Raw genomic sequence first — 20,830 nt, 5'->3', positions numbered from 1 at the left:
TCGTTGATATGCGGCGTTAATGAGAACGGCGGGAGGGATACTGCCGTGTAAAGCCACCGGATTGTGGTATAAGACTAAATGAGAGCGACAGGGGGGACACTGTCGTGGATGTTTCGCAGGATCGCGAACGCTTTGGAAAAGGAGAGCACTGGGGCTGCAGACCCACGTGTGTAGACGCACCAGATTGTGTGTCAGATCTGCCCTAGGGTAGAACGGTCTGGGTCAGGGTGGCCGCGAGACCAACTGATGTGAATAAGTGTAGTGTAGGGTATGGATATCCCTAGTAATCAGTGAGTATTCTTAGTATCCCTATAGATTTAGTGGTGTTCTTAATAATATGAGCTTGTATATTGCGAGTTCCCTATCCTCAGGTAGGTACCAGGTGCCTGGATATAGAGGAGTCCTGAGGACGGAAGGTGAGTACGTTTTGGCTGGGTCACAGGGGCCCCTGGGGGCTGATCCCATCTAAACAGAAAATCCAGCCATTACAGATGTTACGGCTACGGGACGAAGCGCGGAAAAAGAAAGCGGATGAGGAGCAAAAGAATCCAAGTGGCGGCGGGAAGCAGTCATCTATCTTTCATTCAGATAAGATTGAGCCAGTGCATGTTAGGCCTATGCGAGAGGCAGCACCTTTGTATGTTCCTCCTAAAGGAGCGGGTACTAGTTCAGATAAATCTTCTCCTGATGCTAGAGGGTATTTCATTTATAATTCGGTTTATACTCCTTGGAATAGAGCGGATGTTATGGCATTAAAAGCTCCATTACCTGATCCACGAAAGAATCCTGACGCCTTTTATGAGGAAGTTGAGGGGGCTCTAAACTCTTGCACTATGACATTACCTGATATTGATTTATTTTTTGGGCTTATATTACCCCCCGACATGTGGCGATCTGTGCGGAAAGTAGATGATCTTGTTACTTTTAAGGCAAAGTGGGAGGATCTCGAGGATGAGGATAGAAACAGGAAACCTGCGCAAAAAACACCCCAGTCGATTTTAAATCTTCCTGGTGCTATTTTGGCTAAATTAAAAACGATGATTCCCCCTAAAAAGATTGATTGGACTATGTTAGCGTCGTGTAAGCAGAAAGTAGATGAATCAGTGTCAGATTTCTTTACGCGATTTGAGGAAACCTTTCATGATTTCAGCGGCCAGTCGCTATGGACGACACGGGCCGACATCTTTTGTTGACAAGTATGTTTCAAATTTATTGCCAGGAGTGGCAGCTCGGATAAAAGCAAGTGAAAGCTCTTGGACGACTTCATCTCCGGCATCCCTCCTGATGATGGCTCAGTATTATGAGCGTCAGGAATTAGAAGCAAAGGGTAATGAAGAGAAGAAGTGTAAGGATTTGAAAACGAAAGTCATGTTAGCACAAGTGTATGGACCGCCCCATAGAGGTACCGATAGATGAAGTCGAGGATCTTATGGTTCTTCCTTTGCTCGTACAGATTTAGCTAGGGATCAATGTGCGTATTGCAAGCAGATGGGCCGTTGGTCTAAGGAGTGTCCACTGTTGCACGCGCAGCGGCAAGGGCGTGGTCAAGGATCAATAAGAAATAGAGGGGGCTTTTCAGGCCCCAGGGGCAATATGAATGATTGTGCTAGGTTCGATTCCAATATGCGACCGCAAGCTGGGTCTAATGTTTTTGATCGTCGGAATCAATGCCAAATATCTGAGTACGAACGCCCTGAATGTCATGACTCACAGTATGTATAGGATTGTGTAGGATGGGGTAAGGAATCAGTTGAAGTGCCAGTTGATCAGAGGGGTCCTTATGTTACAGCACATGTTTTGAGTTCTACTGATCGGTTTCTGGTTGATACAGGAGCTACTCGTAGTGCTTTGTCTAAACAATTGGTTCCGAGGGCTCCCCTGTCTGGCTTAACAATTACATCCATAGGGTTCTCTTAGCCCACTATCACAACCTCTTGCACTTCATGTAGATAAGTTTGTTGCACCATGTCCATTCTTGCTTTCCCCAAACACGCCTGATAATATTGAGGGTCGGGATATACTCAAGCACTTTAGAGCTACAATACGTTGCTCCCCTGAAGGAGTGCGTGTTATTTTGAACGACAACTATCCGACAATGGAGAGGGTGTGTACGATTAAAGAAGATACTGCATTGGCCTCTTTACCTCGTACCTTGTGGGCTACTTCAGATACTGATGTGGGACAGATGGTCATTCCCCCCGGTGCACATCAGTGTAAAGGAGGGAGCTGTGTTGCCATGCCTACCTCAATATTGTATTTCACAGGAGGGGAAGGAGGCACCCACACAGATCGTGCAGGATCTCATTAAAGTGGGGGTAGTGGAAGAGGTTCCATACAATGTGTGTAACAGTCCTATCCTACCAATTTTGAGGAAAGACACTGATACTAGGGTCTATCGATTTATTATCGATCTACGGGAGGTGAATAAGATAGTGATACCTCAACACCCAGTGGTTTCTGACATTACGACACTTCTTACTCTGGTTCCACCAACTGCAACCACGTTCTCTGGTATAGACTTGAAGAACGCCTTCTTGTCGATCCCTATTCATCCTGATAGCCGATATCTTTTCGGCTTCACTTTGAATAATCAATCGTATAGATTTTGCAGCGTTCATCAAGGCTATACTGAGAGTCCTAGCATTTATAGTCAAGCGTTGAAACGACAATTGGATTCTTTTGTTCTACCTGAAGGTGTGGCACTTATACAATATGTCGATGACATCTTGTTGGCGGCCGATACCCCTGACCAATGTGAAAAGTGAACACTGTCTTTGCTTGCTTTTCCGGCATAGCATAATTACAAAGTATCGAAGAAGAAATTTCAATATTGTAGACCAAAGGTAACCTACTTAGGTCACCTTTTGTCTAAGGAGGGACGCACACTTACACCAGATCGTATTCAAGCAATTTTGGACACACCAGTACCTTCTACACAGAAGGATGTTCGAGCATTCTTGGGTCTCACTTCATTTTGCAGACAGTGGATACTCGGTTTTTCGCACATAGTTAAACCACTGTTAGCGCTTTTGACAAAGGACACTCCAGTTCCCCTTCCCTGGACAAATGAGTGTGAGAATGCTTTCCAGCAATTACGACAGGCCCTTTGTTCAGCACCAGTGTTAGGCACCCCAGATTACATGAAGCCTTTTACATTGTACTTACATGAGAGAGATGGATGCGCATTATCCGTGTTAGTACAGATGCACGGTGATAAATAACGCCCTTGCGCATACTTCTCGGCAGTGCTTGACCCTGTTGCTCGAGCGTTACCTGGTTGTTTTCGCTCTGTTGCAGCGACACCTGTGTCAATACACCAGAGTGAGGGGATTGTGTTATCTCATAAGTTGTTGGTGTTGGTCCCCCATGCTGTTGATGCTGTTTTGAATCAGACAAAGACGCAGCACTTAACTAGTGCTCGTCTAACAGGATATGAGCTAACACTGTTGGCTCCTCATATTACACTAAAGAGATGTGCAACACTTAACCCAGCCACGTTGTTGCCATTTCCGGTGACTCAGCCTGAGGCTCAAGAAGCGCATGACTGTGTCTTTGTGACTGAGGAACAGACAAAGGGTCGTATTGATTTGCAGGACACGCCCTTTAAAGATGTGGATGGAGAGCTGTGGGTGTATGGGTCTTGCCTGAAGTTAACAGATGGTACTACCTCAGCAGCATATGCAATTACTACGCTACACACAATAGTGGAGACAGCACGCATACTGCAGAAATCCGCTCAAGCAGCAGAACTGATAGCGTTGACACGAGCATGTGAGCTTAGTGCAGGATTATGCGTGAATGTTTATACAGACAGCCGCTATGCTTTCGGAGTAGCGCACGATTTTGGCCTGCTCTGGAAGGAAAGGGGCTTTCTGACATCACATGGAGCATAGATAATGTACGGAGAGTTAGTACATAACCTGCATTGACCTATCCAAAGAAGATAGCTATAGTGAAATGCAGTGCACACAAGAAAGTGACAGATAAAATCGGAGAAGGAAATGCTTTTGTAGATCGAGTAGCACATGAAACTGCGATGCAGCCTGGCTCCACTTCTATGTGCGTTGTGAAGTCACAAGCTGAGCGGTGGCACGATGCTAGGAAGGAAGTGCTAGAGATACAGAGGACCGCTTCTGATAAAGAGCTGGAGAAATGGTCTAAGGAAGGAGAGTTGGATGATGAAGGTTGTTGGAGAAGTAAACAAATGGATAAGTGGAAGTTACCCACAGCCTTTGTACAACCTATGGTTCAGATGGCACATGGGCTAGCACATGTTGGAGCTTCGGCAATTGTGAAATTGCTTACGCAAGTTTGGGAGCATCCAGAGATTGCTAGCACGGCTAAAAGAGAAGTACAGACCTGCATGATTTTTCTAAAGTACAATCCAGGTAAAGGGACACGAACTCCAGCAGGAGGATTTGCAACACCTACTGCACCTTTTGAAGTATTGCAAATGGATTATATTCAGCTGGAACGCTGTAATAATCTGAAATATGTTTTAGTTGTGGTTTGTGCATTCAGTAAATGGATTGAGGCATACCCTACGAAAGACAATACTGCAATTACTACGGCAAAGGTGTTATTGAAGGAATTCTTTCCTCGATACGGTGTTTGTAGATTGTTGTGGAGTGACAATGGGCCTCATTTTATAGCGGACGCTGTTAATTATGTCTTGAAAGGATTGGGAATCACATAAAAATTTCATGCAGTGTTCCACCCGCAGTCAGCAGGATTGGTGGAAAAGTACAATGGTACTCTGAAGCTTAAAATCGCAAAGATACAGGCTTCCACTTCTTTGACTTGGCCAGTCGCCCTGCCTTTGGCATTATTGTCTATCAGATCAGTACCACATTCTCGGACGGGCCTTACGCCCTATGAGATCATGTTCAGGCGTCCCATGAATATATGGGGAGTGCCCAAGCCAAGCTCAGAGTATGATGTACCTTGTGTTTTAATTAATGACTATTTGGCACAATTAACTGACAGTTTGGTTTCCATTCATCAACAGGTTCAAGAAGCACTCCCTGACTGGTCCACAGGCGAGGGCCATAATCTCCGGCCCGAGGATTTCGTCCTCGTGAAGTCATTTGAGAGGTCGAGCAGTCTGGAACCGAGGTGGTGCGGTCCCGAGCAGTTTCTCCTTGCCACGAGAACAGCTGTCCGAGTCACCAATCGGAGAAACTGGATTCATTCCGTGCATTGCCGGAAGGTGCAACCCGGACTGGTGGAGCCTGCTGTATTGACCGACCATTGAGAAATCCTGACTGCGGAGAGAGGCCGTGCTGTGGTACCTGACGAATCTGAGGAGTTCTTCCCGGACCCGACCGCCCCTGGAGAGAAGAGATACAGTCTACGACCAAGGAAAGAGCCTGCAGTTGTGTGATAAGTTGTCAGAACGGTCCCTAGGTCAGTTAAACGGAGAGCCGATGAGGCAAGAGGGGGGATCAGCCCTGCATTAGTGTAGCGATACCCGTCTTGGCCCGCTGGTAAAGAAAACAACGGCTGCCTAGGGGGAAGAGTTCTGACAACACTTTAGTTTCAGGAAGATACTGTTTGTACATTTGTTCGGATGGAGAAGAAGAAGATTTTCTGTGCTGTAGGGTTCATTGCTGTTCTAGCAGCTGTTGCTACAATCACATGGTTTGTCGAGGATGAAATTCCTGCCCGTGAGCTGTATGTTGTTTCCACTCCAGTCCCAGATGAGCATTTCTTTTATACACTTCCATATCAAGAGTTGAAGCATCGACAGTCGTATTTGAATAAAACTTTCATTCATATGCTGCACCATACCCATGTAGCTACTAATGCCACAAACTGTTGGATATGTGGGATGATGCCAGCACATCAGAAGACGGGGGGAACACCGTTCATACCTCTCCCTTTCTCTCATAATGGCTCTTGTCGAGCGGGGTACACTTTGCTTTTTGCTACGAGGAAGCCAACCGTGGGCAAACTGCTTTTCAGACTGAATAAAAAATGTCATCAGGACAAAGAAGGCTATCCACAAGCCAACGGAACTATATGGGAGTGGGAAGAATATCGACCGGACAATGATTCAACGCCCTATATTTTTACGAACACTAGAGACATTGTTGGCAGTGAGACATTTGGGATTTCAGTGGCCCAAGCACAAGCAGATTTATGTGTACAGAGTGTAGGTTATATCCCTGTAGGTGTTAGTGATTGTATTATCATGTTGAATATTGATGGTCTGAATAATATCTCATTTCTTGCTTCTCATAACAATTACTTTGTATGTGGTAATAGAGGTTATTACTGATTACCAGCTGGATTGTGTGGAGTATGTTATGTATCATTTTTATTACCACCTGTATTCCTGGCACCTGCATCGTATCATAAAGATGTGAAATTATTGAATAATGTGACTGTAAACAGATACAAACGGACTTTGTCTATTGATGATATAGACCAGACTGACACTAGTCTGCAACAGTATATAGATTTCAATTTAGGGTTATTTTTCTTTGTTGGAGCTGCTCTGAATAGTAGAAAGATACGGCGATTGACGAGAGTAGTAGAAGCCGCAACGAATCAAACTGCAGCAGCTCTTGGCAATCTCACTGTAGAGTTACAAATTACTAGAATTGTTGCGTTACGAATGGTTCTGGATGTGATGTTAGCAGATAGAGGTGGTGCTTGTAGAATTATTGGAAGTAGCTGTTACGTGTTTATTCCTGACCATACTCCTTCTGTGTGCAAAGCAAGTAATAAATTACATAAGATCGCAGCTGATATACATGTCGAATATGGAACCTGGACCTTTTCGAGTTGGTTCTGGACACTGATTTCCACATGGGGTTGGAAAGTTCTCACTGGTCTCTGTATAATTATTGCAATTATTTTTACATGTTGTGTATGCATTCAATGTAGTTCAATGATACGTTCTTAATGTATTTCATTTTGTGTACCTAATAAAACAGCTGTTCCTGAGGCTACCTACCAGAAAAGTATAACTAGAGAGGTAGCTGAAATGATGAGCATCGACATTAACAATGAGTATTTAGATTATCCCGGAAAACGGAATGTCTTCAGCTAATGCTGAAAGGGTCGTCTGTTGTAAATAAAACAGCGATAGTGTTAAGCATTAGCTAAAGACATGATATTGTAATTCACTTGATGCGTTTTCCCGCTCATTCTCTTTATACGGGCAGACTCCATTTTGTTTTCTGTCCTCCATTTTGTTTGCTACATATTGCCATGTGCTTGCCATGTGATGAGTCCTACCTCTTTACTAGTCACCCTTGGAGTCTGCCCAGCAACAGTCTATAAATAACCCTTCATGCGTCTAGCGCATGCTCAGTAGAAGTCACATCTGTCTTTGATTAGCGTAGATAGGAATGTGCATTTCCGCGGGCTTCAAGCACCGTTAACTCCACCCATGTATTGATCATGTTCAGAAATGTCCATATATGGTTGTAAATCATGTTCTGAGTTGTACCCGCCTACTTATGAGCCCCTTCTTTGTGTATAAAAGGGGACTGTGTACTCGAGTTCTTTGTGCTACCTTGTACAATACTGTAGAGTGTTGTGTGGGCTGTAGTACCACCTTTAAAGGTTTATTAAACTATGTTTTTGTATTTTCAGTTTCCGTGCCAAATTGTTTGTGTAGTCTGAGGACTTCGTGCACAGAAGGGCAAATCCTTTGCACTCGCAGGCCTTGATGAGGCCTGTATTCATCAAGGCACCATCTACATATGCAACAAAGCGGGCCTGGCACGTCTAAAAATTACATTGCAGCCAGCAGAGATGTGGAATTCCTCTAGCTCTACGCCCAGGACATATTGTTAGGGGTCAAGGGCAACACGTTTTTATGGGTATTTTGTCCTTGGGACAAGTAGGCCCAAACCCTTTGGCTGCTAGTTTGCAGTACCACATTATGGATCAGGGAAGGGCACTGCCTGCAGTTAAGGTAATATGCTTGTTCATATGTTAATGCAGTTCACACTTGTATTTATGGTTCAGTAATGCAAAGCCTTTATTATTAGGGTGAGCGCTCTTCGTAAATGTTGTAAGCTCTGACTGCACTACCTACATTGGTTCCTGTATAAATGTGTACACATGTTTGCAAAGTTTAGCAATATGAGGCTATGTATAATGCTCCCAGAATGCTCTCTGATTTGATGCAAATATTTGCTGAAGCTTGACAGCAAGTTGATGACACTGTTGATAAAAAAATGAAAGCAGGAAAAAACATTTTGCTAAACTACTGTAGAATTTCAGGTACCATTTTTTGCAGCATCATTTAGTAACATGTGTTGATGCATGCTAGTATTTCCCAAAAATATTCAGAATGAAAAATCAGTGCAACCAGTTTCAATAAGATTATGGGAAACACAAATAAACAAGCACTGGCAAATCCAATAGGTCTAAAATTGGTGGTCCGCTTTTTAGTTTTGTCAATGTGTGACTTGTTTTGGCATGGTTTTTGTAAAACCTTATTGGTGTGGGAGCTGCCGGGCCCTCATCATTATAACAAACACTGGCAAAAGCAAAAATTGTTTTTGGTCTCAAAAAGCACCCACTGCCACAATAGTTACTGGCACTGAACAAAAACTACTTTGTGTGTTGATATGCTCCTTGTGAAAGAGCAGAATGTGGTCACTCACAGTGAAGCCAGCCGATACAGAGAGAGAGAGACATAATTTTAATAAACACAAAAGGTTATGGTCAATGCCAGACGAAATTAGGGGCCCATTTATTAAAGAAAGTTTGGAAAGTGCACCCATGAAATATGTCCTTGCATTAAGTGCAGCTATACAGCTTTCATGAATTCCCAAAAATGTACAGAAGTAGGACAAGAAATAGTACTCCTAGAAAATATTTCTGAACTGCATTTTAGCATGATCAACTATGCATGTGTAGATTTGCTCATGTGAAAATCTGAGTGTTTGTAAGTTCACTTTCCCTCCAACCACGTTTTTCCCAACTCTGGAAGAAGGTTTATGTCTGCTATTGTCAGGAGAACATTTCCAACATTTCTCAGTATGGGAAAAGATTAGAGAAAAGTTGTTGAAAACCCTTAAAACATGCAAATTAGTAGGTTTGCGCAGACTCACAAGTGCATTCTAACCATGGAACTATTGCTTACCACTACCTCCATCCCCAGTATGTAGACCTGTAGAAATGTGGCAACATAAGGAGATTGCAAGTATTCTATACTACTATGGTATGAGCCCTGGCAAGTCAGAGAGGCTATATTGGAGCTCTTATATAATGAGATTGCTGCCAATGTTTGTTGCTGTACTACATGGCACCAAAGGGACAAGTGGATGTTGTTATAGGACAAGTAGATTTATGAGGAAACCTGCCCTATGGACAAGTAGATATTTTATGAAAGTCCGCACCCCTGCAGCCAGGATGGGTTTCAAAAAGCATTTATGTATAGACAGATAAAAAGGAAATATAAAGGCAAAGTGCATTGTATTTTTAGCTTAGCGACCATCGCAATTGTTTAGTAATAGCTCATGTTTCATAAAGTGAATCTTTGCCTGTTAACCCCTTCCATGCTCATGACGAGCTCAGCTCGTCATGAGGCACAGTTGAGCCGTGCTGATGACGAGCTGAGCTCGTCATGACACCAGCAAAATGGCAATTTCCAGCACAGGGGAAAAATAACCACAGCAGCGATGTGGTTAAGGAAAAACGCTTTAAATGTACTGTTATGAAAATAGTGGATACAACTGTCTCTAAATGTAAATATTGTATTAACAGATTTTTACTTTGAAAAACCAGACTTTGTTTGAAAAGTAATACAAACTATGATGAAGAACTGAAAAGAACAAATTGTAATGTAAATAGGTATGCAGCACTAACTGTAAAGCCTCTTCTCCTACTTCACATCCCTCTGGCATGTCAATTTGATCACTTGGAACTATACTGGTCTGCTCTATTTTAATTTAACTAATTGATTTTTTGAACTCTTTCTGGTTGATAGCCAAACTAACCACACTCTTGCTTTATATACAAACTTCCACAACACTTATGTATTAAAAAATCACATAGGTGAATGCTCTTCCTTTGCTTGGTATTCACCTTTTCTTATGTTTTAAACTTGTCACTGAGGCTCTTTCCTACACTGATCACCAATCAGAAAACTTCACTTTAGAATGAAATTGGTGCTTTTTGTCTCACTCCAATCATTTTCCTTTCCATTTTTCACTCACTGGTATTGGGGTCAAAGGTCAGTTTTCAGGCCACTCGTTTCACACATGTACCTCTGATCTTTTACAGCCTTGAAAAAGCCCTGGCGCGAATCGCCACAGGGGGCGAAACACGTGTCGGCTGTTCATGTTTTTTACCTAAATAAATAAAGAGCATCTTTCTATACAAAATGGACTTTTGATTCAAACTATATGAGCAAGGATTCAGCCTAATGATATAAAGAACTACTGCTAACACACTCACTATCCCCCTAAAGAGCATTGTCAGGGAGTATCTAATTCATCATTCGTCCATGGGGACACCTAACTGATGAATTAGGGAAACCTGAAACGAATAAGCAGGAAACAGGGGGGCATATTATCAAGGGGGTTTATCTCTGCTTTTTTGGCTTTAAAAGCCAAGAAAGCGGAGATAAAATCATCTCCCTATTACCTAGCTGTCGCTAACACCAGTTAGCGACAGCTAGTAGGAGATAGCGACCATCTTGGGCCCCACTTTGCATGTCAGTGATATTTATCACTAATGACATGCAAAGTGGGCGTGCCAAGATGTTAGCGACTGAAAACAGTCGCTAACATCGCTATCTCCTATTACCAACTTTTGGAGATATTCGCGCTAAGCGCGAATATCTCCAAAAGCTAACACCTGCCCTGAGCAGTTCTTAGCCATGTTATCCAATGTGAGGTGGATAACATGGCTAAGAGCATTAGCTCGGTAATGCATGAATATTGCTGACTTTTCAGCGATATTCATGCATTGCGGCGATTTTTATCGCATTTGCGATAAACCTTGGTAATACCAAGGTTTATTTGCGGTAAAAATCGCCGCAGCTCAGCGGTAAATTTTTCACGCTAACCAAGCAATAGCGATAATTATCGCTATTGCTTGGTAATATGCCCCACTGTTTGTTAGAGAGCCCATAGTTGAGATAAGGCTCCAATGTGAGCAAAGAGTGGGCCAAAACATAGGATCTCCAGGAAGACATATTCAAAGCTCTAGGTTCTCTAGCTTTAGATTTTAATGACAGAAGTTCCTTCCTAACTAAAAATAATGTCAACCTTAGTTATATTTGCAAGGTGGCGGAACTGATCCCGAGATAAGGGAATTTCTTGAGCTTGATGAGCATATTACCTTTAATGTAATTCGCTCTACTTTTGGTGTTATTATGGCCAAATACCACGATGTGAGACTCAGTATAATTTGTAATGAGATTGCAGCTCTCCATGAAATGGACAAAACTGCTGAAGAGTCGCTGTAATCCCACAACAGTTCTCGGAAGCAGGACTGTGTCATCAGCATAAAGTAAAACCGGCAAAGAACGTCGCATCACCCTAGGTAAATCATGCCCCTCCATGCAAAGGACCTTGTCCAGCTGCACCCAGCGGAGACAGAGTTTGCTTATTATTCTCCCACTCACCATGTCTATAGAGGACTAGATCGATTTCTTAGCACCACAGGGCAGGCGTTAAATGTTAGGGGCATGCAATATCAGGTCCGGTTCCTCTCTGATCATGCCCCTGTACTTTTCGAATGCGATATGAGTAGACATCGCCCGCTGTTCCTGCTATGAACGCTCTGCACGGAGAGTGTAGGTGATGTGGCAACATAGGTGCTTCCCACTGTAATGCTGGTGGATTGTTTACAGAGTAAAGCAAACATTTAGACTCACTCTGGGTCTGCCCATGCATTGTTTACGTGAGCTGTCAAGTGTTTATGAAGCATGGTTGCTGTATTGTGGTCCCAATGCACAAATCACTCTATGTCAATTCCACAGAAGACAGATGTGTTTCTTGGATCAAGGTCAATTCCAGGTTCTTGCAGATGATGTTGATGACCCGCAAGGAGGTGTTTTTTAAAATCATAGATTAGATTACCTGTGTGAGGGAAGTGTTTTATGATATGTTGTGGTTGTGTGACCTCATTGTGTAATAAAGGCACAATTCAATATCAGATCCAGTGAGGTTTGTTGGTGAAACCTTAGCTCAGTCCTGTGTAGCTGTGGCTCAGAGCAGTCCAGCTCAATCAAAGGAAAAACTATAAAGCATTAAGAAGTGCCAAAACAGTTGAAAAAAGAAAATGCAATACAATAAAAATATGTCACTGATTTGTAAAAAGAGGTTGTATTTTTATCTCTAAAAAACACCTCAGTGACAAATGTACACCCGAGGATTCCAGAAATTTGAATATTGTTTTTTTAAAAATAACTGCTTTTCGTGGGTTGTAAAATGATAGATTAGATCACCTGTGTGAGGGAAGTGGTTTATGATATGTTGAGGTTGTGTGACCTCATGGTGTAATAAAGGAACAATTCAATATCAGATCCAGTGAGGTTTGTTGGTTAACCTTAGCTCAGTCCTGTGTAGCTGTGGCTCGGAGCAGTCCAGCTCAATCAAAGGAACAACTCTAGAGCATTAGGAAGTGCCAAAACAGTTGAAAAAAGAAAATGCAATACAATAAAAAACTGTCACTGATTTGTAAAAAGAGGTTGTATTTTTATCTCTAAAAAGACACCTCAGTGACAAATGTGCACTGGAGAATTCCAGAAATTTTAATATTGATTTTTAAAAATCACTGCTTTTCAATCAATTCAATAAATCATTTAAATTTACTGTGACTTGCAGTTTAGGATTAGCCACAAAAGTAACTTGAAAATTATTATACAGGCTCTCTTGTAGGGTCTAATTCTGATAGGGAGTCAGTCATCTGGTCCAGTCAGTATTAGTTGAACAGTTACCTTGAAGTTTAAGCTGTCTCCAGTCCAGTTCAGGTCCTATGGGCGACTCGCCAGAGAAGTCGATGGAGTGGTCCTAAGCAAGGGATGCAGGATGCTAAAGATGCTTAAAGATGCTGAGCCAGTGTCAAAAACGTCAAATCAAACTAGGCAGCAAAAACGCCTCCTGGTTCAACGATGATCTTAAGAAATCGAAGAAACTCTGTCGCTCCCTCGAGAAGGCCTGGAAAAAATACCCTAACAACAGCACCAAGGACGCCTTCAAAAACGCCACCCGCATTAACCACCAACTGATCCGGACTGCCAAGAAAGCTGCATTCAAAGACAGACTAGACAACAACGCCCACAACAGCAAGGAATTATTCAACATCGTCAAAGAGTTTACCAACCCCTCAGCCAACTCCAACGACATCACCCCCTCTCAAGCCCTCTGCGACTCCCTAGCTTCGTTCTTCCACAACAAAATCGCAGACATCCACAACAGCTTCGACAACCAATCCGGAGACCAACCCATTCAACCTTCTGCCGCACCTGCACCCCCTTGAACATCCTTAACAACTGGAACCCAATCTCCACTGAGGACACCATCCGCCTGATGAACTCCATCCACTCAGGATCCCCCACAGACCCATGCTCTCACCACATCTTCAACAAAGCAGACTCCATCATAGCACCAAACCTCCGAGACGTCATCAACTGCTCCCTCAACTCCGCCACCTTCCCGGAAAGCTGGAAACACGCCGAACTCAGCGCCCTTCTGAAAAAGCCCACAGCTGACCCCACCGAACTCAAAAACTACCGCCCCATCTCGCTCCTTCCATTCCCGGCCAAAGTCATCGAGAAAGCTGTCAACAACCAGCTCGCCGCCTTCCTCGAAACCAACAAATCCCTCGACGCCTCACAGTCCGGCTTCCGAGCCAAACACAGCACCGAGACCGCCCTCATCGCAGCAACAGACGACATTCGAACTCTACTGGACAATGGAGACACAGTCGCCCTCATCCTCCTCGACCTCTCCGCAGCCTTCGACACAGTCTGCCATAGCACCCTTCTACAGCGCCTCAGAAACATCGGAATCCAAGGAAAAGCACTGGAATGGATCACCTCGTTCCTCACCGGAAGAACCCAGAGAGTCCGCCTCCCACCATTCAAGTCAGAGGCCACTGAAGTCATCTGCGGCGTACCACAAGGATCCTCACTCAGCCCCACCCTCTTCAACGTATACATGAGCCCCCTCGCAGCCATCGCACGCCAACACAACCTCAACATCATCTCCTACGCTGATGACACCCAACTTATCCTCTCACTCACTAAAGACCCTAACACCGCCAAAACCAACCTACATGAAGGAATGAAAGAAGTAGCCGAGTGGATGAAGCATAGCCGTCTGAAACTGAACTCAGACAAAACGGAAGTCCTTATCTTAGGAACCTCCCCCTCCGCCTGGGATGACTCTTGGTGGCCAGAGGCCCTTGGAAAAGCACCCATCCCGGCGGACCACGCACGGAACCTGGGCGTCATCCTAGACTCCTCACTCTCGATGACCAGACAGGTCAGCGCCGTCTCATCATCTTGCTTCAACATTCTGCGCATGCTCAAAAAAACATTTCGCTGGATCCCCACCGAAACCAGAAAAACGGTCACCCATGCACTGGTTACAAGCCGCCTGGACTATGGAAACACCCTATACGCCGGTACCACCGCAAAACTCCAGAAAAAACTCCAACGCATCCAGAACGCATCAGCCAGACTCATACTAGACATCCCGCATAAAGACCACATCTCCAGTCACCTGAAAAAACGTCACTGGCTCCCCGTCAATAAGAGGATTACTTTCCGAATCCTAACCCACGCACACAAAGCACTTTACGGACTTGGACCTGACTGCCTCAACACACGACTTTCCTTCTACACCCCCCCCCCCGCCAGCTACGATCCTCCAACCAAGCCCTTGCTACCGTACCTCGCATCAATAAAACCACCATGGGAGGTAGATCCTTCTCCTACCTGGCAGCTAAAACCTGGAACTCACTCCCCACTCACCTTCGTCTCACTCAGAACCACCTACCATTCAGAAAGCAACTTAAAACTTGGATATTTGACAAGTAATTCCCCACCCTTCCCCAAGCGCCTTGAGACCCTCTGGGTATGTAGCGCGCTATATAAATCAACTTGACTTGACTTGACTTGACTTGACTTCCTGTGGTCACCCCTTGGTCCACAAGCACAATGGGATGACTCTGGCCTCAGGGGTCAGTGTCTCACAAAGTCATGGTGAAGTCCAGCACAAAAACAGTTGCCTTTGGTCCACTGGTCTCTGGTTAAGAAAAACCAGCACTTCCCCTTAACTGGCAGTAACTCCTATGTGGGCGACCAAACTGTACACCGACGGTTCTCCCTTGTTCAGCAGACTCAGACTTTTGGGGGTCAGGACTCAGTTCCTCAGGCTGCACCTCAGCGTCCAGCAGCGGTCATGCTTCTTGTAACTCAGCTCTCAGAGGAACATACTTTTCAGCTTTTATAGCTTTGTGGCAGTAACGGAGCCAGCCAACTGACTCTCAGAGTTACCTTCTCTGTCTTAAGCATGGGACATCTTTTATTCAAGCGGTACACTACAGGCACAGTCCTTTCTGTGCTAGCCCAAGATGCAGAAGGTGCATTCCAACCTTGGTCCAGCCTCTGTTTTGCTGGGTCAGGGAACAGCATGTCAGTCCTTCGGTACTACCTCCATTTTAGATGTGATCCGAGGTCTGGGAGTCAGGGGTGCCATTTGTATGCCTACTGCAATCCTAGGGGTTTATGGCGACTAGCCAATGGGTTTACCAGGTCCCATCCAGCCTGATGATGACTATCTGCAAAGTGTGGCATCTGGCTTGCCCAGAATGCACTATGCTGCCGTCTCCCAGCATGGCAGAACCCTCTTATTGGTGTATGGAGTTCCCTATCCCAACCCAGAGGTGTGGCTAGGTAGCCATACCTCTGGGTTGGGATAGGAAACTCCACACACCCTCAGAAAAAATGTTTGACAACAGCTTCTACATCTCTGTACAAGATGCCAGCTTGTCTGCTAAAACATAGGAGTAGCCCCTTTCCCGTGTGACTAAAATGTGTCATTCAAAGGAGGTTTCACTCTCTTGGGCTCACACTCAATCATCCTGACAAGAGGAGGTCAAACCTCTACTCTCAGCAGATCCTTTGTTTCCCTTCCTGAGAGTCATGCACACCTCTCTCAAGGGGTAGAAGGTTGTCTCAAAGTCAGCAACTTATGTGCAACCATAAACAGCTGCTGTACAACTTTGGGCACCAAAGTGGCAACGTGCAGCTGTTACATTAAATTTGATGTGAGCAGGTTTAAGTCAGGTTTAATGCAATAACTTATTTGATACCGTGTATTACCATATTTGGTAGTCCCATTTGGAATTTAGGACTGGTGAGTTGCGAGTGTGTAGCCCCAAACTCGTCAAAGGCACTACGAGTCTTTTCACAGTAAAAACGACAATGCAGGGTTTTTACTGTCAGGAGAAGTGAATGTTAATAAAATATATATACATCTTTTTAATATAATGCACCCTGTCTTTAGTGTTCAGTAGGCCTGCTTTATTGATGGTGTATGCATATAAAAAATGAAGCTTTGGGTTTGTCATTGGTTTGATAGATTGTAATTTTCCTGCTAATGATGTTGTGAATATGTTAGCCTAATGTGTCTAAACCAATATGCAGTTACAGCCCATTATTCATGTGCTGCAACCCACTGAGCTATTTTTGTAATATGCAAGCTTCATTTGGATAGAATTGTTTCTGTAATGGTTATGCTTTTGTCTTATTTTTGCCTTCTAAGTTAGAAGACTTGCTGTAGTACACTGCCTTCTATCTGTTAGGTTCCCATTATTGATATTTTTGTATACTTTCCTATAATAGACAGATTTCTAATGCTGACATTTGCTCTGCAGCTCCAATGTCTCATGGTACAGTTTTCCCCCCTCCCTTATGAGCAGAAAGTCCCTGTTTCAGCATTTCTTTCCTCAGAGCTTCGGCTCTGTGGCCTTGAGGCGAAGATAACAGCGTTGCCTTCGCAGGTGCAGATGCCTCATGTATGAGTTCATTGTTCTCCCTCTGCTGAGCCCAGTACTTTTCCAGTCTGGGCGTGGTTTTACTCTGCCATGCTATGTGATAATGTATTGCTGTGATGAGAGGGGTCAGTCCTCTTGATGCACTCCCTGGGGTGTAGACCTGACAGGGCCCATCTGCAGATGAATATTATGGCCAAATAAATATATGTCTAATTCTTCTCCACTGCCTGGCTGGCTTATTATTGTTTAATGATAGAATGAGTGAGGTAAGTCGCTCAGGTGGATTTGAGCCACTCTTATCAGGTTTAACCTCTTCCATACTAATGATGAGCCCAGCTCGTCATGAGTCACAGTGGAGCTGTGCTCATGACGAGCTGGGCTCGTCATAACGGCCACGGTCAGCCCACGCGCGATTAATTCCCTGCCTGTGCGTGCGAATTAATCAGTGGACGGGGTCGTGACGAGCACAGCTCGTCATGGGCACAGCTCCACTGTGACTCATGACGAGCTGGGCTCGTCATGAGCACCGCAGCGCCTCCCCCCAGCACCGTGGGGGAATTACTCCAGCAGCGAAGGGGCTAAATGGCAAAGTTGACTCTTAGTTTAAAAAGCACTCTCTAGTCTACAATGGTAGGCTGGGAGCCATGCTTTGGTTTGTCAAACTCGTGGCGGCACAATAAGTGCGGGTACAGGACGGCAGAGTCAGCACAAGTGGTGCGGGAGGCAAAGGAGCTACAGAGAGGGCCCCCTCCCCCAGACTCCCTGTTATCCGTGGAAGCGCAGAACACAGTGCGCGGAGGAACAAGACAGACCTCAAACAAGTAAAAAGACTAATATGTCATTTTGAAACACGTATATCACATGGACCTGAAGAAAGCCCACCGACAATTAAGGCAACTAGGGCTGAAACTAGTAGACCTTTTTATTTCACGAAAATTGATAGCGTGATAACCTTAATAATTCTCTTGACGCATATCTACCAAATTTTCACCATTTAACTCGAATCCGGAACAATAAATCTTCACTCTGGCTGTCCGAGTTATTTTAATTTCACCTTCACCACCTATCACTGGTCACTACTGATTTTTAACCTTGGGATATCACCTCCTGGCGGAGGTTGCATACCAACTTACCCAGTGATTATGCAGACTCAAGAGTGTTACAGCGGAGAACCAAGATATACCGCTACCAGAAACAACATCAACTCGCGTGCATGAGGGTTTTTTACCAAGGGACATGCAAGCAACCTGAAAACCCAGGTTAGCAGGACAAGTGATCCACCCCCCATTAACTGATTTATGAGAAGGCACAATAAGTGCTGCAGTCCACAATGGACACTTACCATACAGGCCGTAGGTGCCCTTTTTTACTGTATACTAGGGACTTATAAGTAAGTTAACTTATGCCATCTGTGGGTTTACCAATTAGGCATACAGTTTTAGGGGTCAGAACACTGGTACTGAGGACTGTTTCACAGGACTCAGTGCACCTTTAGAGTCGCAAAACCAGGAGCATCAGAACACCACTTGGGGATGATCATGCAAAAAGTGGCATTTCTTTACAATATGGCCATCTGAGTTCCGGTATTGTTCGCCACTCTGAGTACTTATAATGATAAATGGTCTCAACTAGGATGAATGTAATCTGACTGCCTCAAACTTTTAATCGGTGTTAATGTGTCTTTCCCCGGTCAGATATATATACCTTTGTCAAAAGTTGGGCATCCGAAGAAGGTTTTTCTCAAGTTTCAAACTTTGGGAAGATGCCTGAGTTGTTGACCATTGACAAGCTGGTGAGTAACATGGCCCTCTCCTGAAACATTTTTACTTCTCTAAGAATTGTGTTTTAGATGTGCCCCTTCCTTATCTATAGCTGGGTCTGATTGTTGTGTTGTAATTTCTGAACATGTGCGATTGTTCACACTTGAAAAGCAGTCGATCTCTTCCCCATGTTCTGTGTCTGCCAACAGACACCATAAGAGGTGTAGACCCCAAACAGGTGCACTGTGCTTTTTCACTCATCCCCAAACTCAAGCTGTGTGAAAAACCTGCACATCACCCAACCTGGGAGAATTGATGGAAAGCCAAAACATGGGCCTGATGCTACCCTTGCCTTTTGTTTGTGCCAAAGTTCCCATGTAGTGTGACACACACAGAGGTTGACCAATATTTGAGCTGGCTTCACAGGAACAGAGAGTTTTTGTGGGATTGGAAGGAGTTAAATACCAACGGACATTTTATTTTGGTTGAGGAGCTACCCTTAACCCAGGTCAGAAATTGGGTAGGAGTGTTCTTTCTTCCCATATCAGGGCCATCCTCTTCAGTCTACTTTCAAGGCGAGGCGATAGCTCCCATTAGGGTAGTAGCTCATCTATCTTCTTCAGTGGGGGAAGGGCCTGGGGCATCTCAATCCCATCAAAAATTTGGAAACAAACTGTCCCATGTGTTTGGGGTCGAGTGTGACCAATCTACTGTATTGCTTGAAGGCTTACAAAAGCCTTTGTAATAGGAATGTACAGACTCTTTGGGTTCCTGGGTTGTTTGGTCTATTTTAACCCAATTGATATCTTGTGGGGTTATTTTGGACTGCAACCATGTAATCACTTGTTCGTACTTTTTCATAACCAGGGGTGAAGGACCGTGAGTTACAGGACCCCTCTCTGGCTCAGCAGCAGGCCAATCAATAACAATTTTGCAAGCACACCATAAGTCACTAGGAACCATAATTTCAAACAACGTATTCAGATAGATCAATCCACAGCACATTAGAGAACTTGACAAAGTGATCGACTTGCTTGTACCATTCAGCAGCCTTCTCCCTCAATCTAGGAAAATCATTGTGAATGCTCATACCATCCACTAAGCGATACAAAAGGGGATGATGGATGGAGCGTTTGAGCAAATCAAACGCTCACCCCCAGTCAACTGATCTGGGTTTAATCCATCACCATTCTTTAGCTCACTCAGCCACCCCAGTTCAGACATGGCCATATGCAAATCAGTCTGACCCTGTGCCTCATGGGAACAGTCCAGCCCGAACTGCCAAGCCATGTCTTCCCTGGACCAGAAACAAGCATCCTGGGACCGGTTTCGGATTCATAATCCTCATCAGCCAGGCTATCTTGAATCCAGTGCCAAGTGAGCAAGGGACTCACGTCTGAGCATACCCTGCCAACTTAGGGCGAACAAAGCGATACAAAAGGGGATTATGGACGGAGCGTTTGAGCAAATCAAACACTCACCCACAGTCAACTGATCTGGGTTTAATCCATCACCATTCTTTAGCTCACTCAGCCACCCCAGTTCAGACATGGCCATATGCAAATCAGTGAAAAGGTAAAAATGCCTTCAAGGGGATTTGTTTTATACGTATTTAGTAACTTAAATTAGCTTTAGAAGGATGAATTAATGATCCTTATTGAAAACCAATCAGATGCTGTTTAACTTGTAATTGAATATAAACACTCTGTTTTATCAGGACACAACATACAAACAAAGACACAAGGTGTATTAGAAAAATATAGTTTTATCAAAAAATCATTAGAATAAGTGACTTCATATACAGATGAGTGAACAACAAAAATTAGGCCTGTGGGTACACACATAAGTAAATTAATACGTGACTCAACAGAACCTAAAAAACACCTATCCCAAAGCACATTGAATAAAACAAGACAGGGATAAGATGTACGGTCGACGTTTCGGTTTCCTAAGAGTTAATTGTAGAAACCATCCTCAGGAAGTTGTCAATTGTGATCTGTATAGAGGTATTGTAATCTGGAAATAAAAAATATTTACAGTTACAAGTCTACACTAACTATATTCATTACACCTTGGTGACAAGACAG

The 20,830-nt window shown here is 44.1% G+C and overlaps 1 protein-coding gene across 1 annotated transcript in view; it reads right to left on the bottom strand.

The window, feature by feature from the left end:
* Positions 1-20,830, bottom strand: part of LOC147692322 (sperm microtubule associated protein 1-like) — a 359,300-nt gene that overhangs the window by 295,539 nt on the left and 42,931 nt on the right. The window lies entirely within an intron of this gene.

This window comes from Lissotriton vulgaris, chromosome 9, assembly GCF_964263255.1.
Source record: "Lissotriton vulgaris chromosome 9, aLisVul1.2, whole genome shotgun sequence".
NCBI lineage: Eukaryota > Metazoa > Chordata > Amphibia > Caudata > Salamandridae > Lissotriton > Lissotriton vulgaris.
This window is presented reverse-complemented; position numbering and strand designations above follow the sequence as displayed.